Source organism: Cephus cinctus, unplaced genomic scaffold, assembly GCF_000341935.2.
Source record: "Cephus cinctus unplaced genomic scaffold, Ccin1 Ccin1_scaffold2545, whole genome shotgun sequence".
Lineage (NCBI taxonomy): Eukaryota > Metazoa > Arthropoda > Insecta > Hymenoptera > Cephidae > Cephus > Cephus cinctus.
Genome location: NW_014334294.1, coordinates 111,870 through 115,468, shown reverse-complemented (window position 1 = coordinate 115,468; position 3,599 = coordinate 111,870). Strand labels below are relative to the sequence as shown.

At 46.8% G+C, this 3,599-nt stretch overlaps 1 protein-coding gene across 4 annotated transcripts in view; it reads right to left on the bottom strand.

Annotated features, from left to right (window-relative positions):
• Nucleotides 1-3,599, bottom strand: part of LOC107274232 (probable Ras GTPase-activating protein) — a 65,214-nt gene that overhangs the window by 52,714 nt on the left and 8,901 nt on the right. The gene's annotated exons all lie outside the window — the stretch shown is intronic.

Below are 3,599 nucleotides of genomic sequence, written 5' to 3'. Positions count from 1 at the left end.
AAAAAAAAAAAAAAAAAAAAAAACTAGTAGCGAGAAATTCGCGCGGAAGTTTGAAATAAAAATATATATATTAAAAAAAAAAAAAGTACTTTCGATTTCACTCGTACTCGCGTTTTTCCTTGCAACGACAAATCTAAAGACTACGACTGGATACGAAGACTTCATAGAAACAGATGACCTCTCTGGTTTATCAAAATCGTATTGAAAATACATACGCGAGAACGTACGTAAATATAACGATGACTGACGACAAGAACGATACAAAGATCAGAAGTAGTCTAATGGGATAAACAAAGAATATCAGGATAGAAAAGAAACTAGAAAAGTCAAAGGAATATCCGTGCTTACCCCAGGGAGCTCATTCAAGGGTCGTTAGATAGATACCTACTTTATATCGACCCGGTACGTTTCTGGGTACTCAGCGCCCTGTCACGTTTTTACGTTGCTGATAAAGTCACGTCGGTATCTCGAAACTGCACTTCCCGGTGCGCATCCGCCATCGGGCCAGGTTGTAAATATTCAATCGAAATGGATCGTTCCGAAAAGGGTGGACTGACGAGATTCGAGATACAAAGAGAAAAGTCAACTACTCCCCTGGTCCGTATCCATTCGCTCCTAATCAGGAGTTAAAGGTGCTGGAATGGAAGCGTTGCCCTTCTTGAAAAACGGTGTCAAGGGAACCCCAGGGGATTATTAAAATGTCAAGGCGCATTTGGATCGTCCAACCGCATTTAACCTATCGAATTTATCGACTGTACTGCAGCTGCAACGTAAAATACAGTAATAAAAATCCCCGGAACAAAGAAGCAACCAAAGTTGGCCTACTGATGCCAAATCCTAAGTAACTGATTACAAGAGACACTGAAATTGACTATAGATATACGGGTGACCTTTTAAAATCGACTTTTCTATAGACACGAAAAACCAATACTCGTCCCCGAGTGTCAGGTTGGATAATAGACTTCTTCTATGTCAGGTATTACCTGCCGCTAATCGCACCAGTGAAATACGTAGTTTCAATTGATTTCGTAGTAATCGATGCCCGCGATCGTTAGGCTGGCCCGTCGCGCTTCGGGCGTTGCGCAAGGCACCGCGACGACGACGCCCGAGGGACGTCTCGATAAGGATATCGAATAACGTACCAGGCAGATATCGAAATCCGATCGATCCTCGATACTCCGATGTCGACCACGTACATTTTTACAAGCCTCTGCCTTCCGTTCCACTGATTCCAATTCCGACTCTTTTATTTTTCAGTAGACTCGTGGAAACAAAGCCAGGAGTATCAGACGCTTCGAAAGGTTCATCAAAATTACATGTACCCTAAATACGACTTTTGGCCCTATAAAAAGAACAAATCAAAGGTATCGATCGCGACGATGAACCGAACTCAGGCGAACAGAGTCCAAGTGAAAGAGCCTGTAGTAAGAGAGTGTAGCGCTAAATTCCAGTAGGTTTGCGATCGTTCGCAAAAAAAAAAAAATCTTTATCCAGGTCGAGAAACGAAATCTTGGAAAATTCAAAAGTGCATTGACCCCGCCGACCCGGCTCACTTGTCCCACGCTCATTGAATTGAACCTGCTGAAATGTTAAGCTCGTTCCAGTTTGACCATCGATCCAAGCTACCTTACATTCGCCATCCCCCTCCGTCCCCGTGCACCTGCCGCGAAACCATAAGACCCCCTCAGGGCGAACCGGGTACCCGCTGGGAAAAATTAAAAATCCCACAATGCACTTTCGGCCGTATTAAAACCTCTGCCGAGCCATGACCTGAACCTTCGCGTCCAGGACCCAAGGCACCTGGACAAGCGTTCCCATTGGGATTTACGATGGAATTACCTTGGAATTTTCCCTTTGCCCATCTCTGGCTCCCACCCAGCTCAGACTTTGCCAGAGACTCGGCGTAATGGCGCCACGTTCGGTTTACTTGGAAATGGGAACTGCAAATTATCTCCGGGTCCCAACTGATCCTCCGGTACCCATCGAGCCCTGCTCGGAACGAATCTTCAGCCCCGCAGTGCTCTTCGGCGTCCACGCAGTCGTCTCGGCGTACCTTTACTTTCTGGGCTGAACACTTTCCCGGTAGGTTAATGCCTCCTGGTTATTATATCCTGACGCAGGGTCAGCCCGGGCACGTCGAGTCGTCGACCTATCTCAACGCGGGACGATAAAGGGGAACAAGGGAAAGGATACGGAATCAAAGATGCGCAATCAAAGTGACTGACACGCCTAATTCTACTTGGCTAGCTGCGAAGCTTCCTTGCAAGTCACAAGAGAGTAATGAATCCACAGAGTGTGACTCACGTCCAACTACCTTGGAGATGTCGACGTAATCACCCGATGAAAAATAAAGGTGCGGAAGGCAGTGCTCTCGCTTCGGTAGGGAGGGACGTACGTGGGCGCAACGTGCCTCGCGACGCCTGGCGTCTTATTGTACGTTTCACTGCCACAAGACCACAAGACTTCACGGGACGCCGGAAGATTCGTAAGTGAGCTACGGGTTCCCACGGTAGGACTCTGGTCACTTCGATAACTCTTGGCCATACACCTTGAGCTGCTTGACCGACTATAAAAACATCAGAAACCGGAAATCGACCTGGAGCTGACTTGGAACGGCGCACCGATTGTCAGTCGGTTAATGCAGTTTCCTTTCTCTTTTACATCGCGAAATTATGAAACTCCGTTGACGTAGACTTATCGTGTATATATATATACACACACAGTCCGGATGTGTTTTCCCGGATATTGCTAATGCGAAAAAGTTTATGTATCACGAGTATGCACGTGGTTATTACGAAGCATTGCACAACGTGAAGGTGGGAATCTGTCATGGGAATCCAGCGAGTAGGTTAACTACAGTCGGTACGATATTTATGACAGGCTTATATGTACAATTGTACATGATACGACGAATTAATCTTCCACTTTACACGTGTCTAAGGGCAATTAGTCTGGCTGATAGAGGCAGCGATATCGCGGTCCTACGTCTCTACTATAAAGGTTCCTTCGTGTCCTGCACGTTTACTGCGGAGACCTCTGCAGCGAGTGGAATCGATCTTCTAAAATGCATCGTTTTGAACAACTGCCAGCGTGGCTGCTCCGAATGTTCTTGACGCACCGTCCGAAAAAAAGTCCACGGGAGCAAGCGGAATCGGGTCAGGCGATAAAATCGACTTGAAATCTCGAATACGTAACTCGCACTTCCTCGACGTTGATCTCGAGTCGAAAAAGTAATCCAGTATCCAGAATACGTACTTCCATAGACAACGAGGGGACGAAAGAATCTTTTCTACAGGTTAAAAGTAACTCGACACTGCCGCCACCTAGTGAGCCGTTGAAGTATCGCGTAGGAGTAGGAAGAATAAATAGTATTAATTACCGATCGCGAGTGGGTGAAGTAATGGAGGAAGAAATAAAAAGGCCAAGGCGACGAGTGCTCGTTACGGCATTAGACTATCCTCAATTGGGCTAGCGAATTTATCGTTTGATTGTCTCGAGTGGATGCACCGTAGTGAATCGGCCTTTTGTTCGCATCCAGCAGCCATTAGCTGGAAGGATTTGGAATGTTCTCTCGGGGAGGGGGCTCCCCCCCCCCCCCC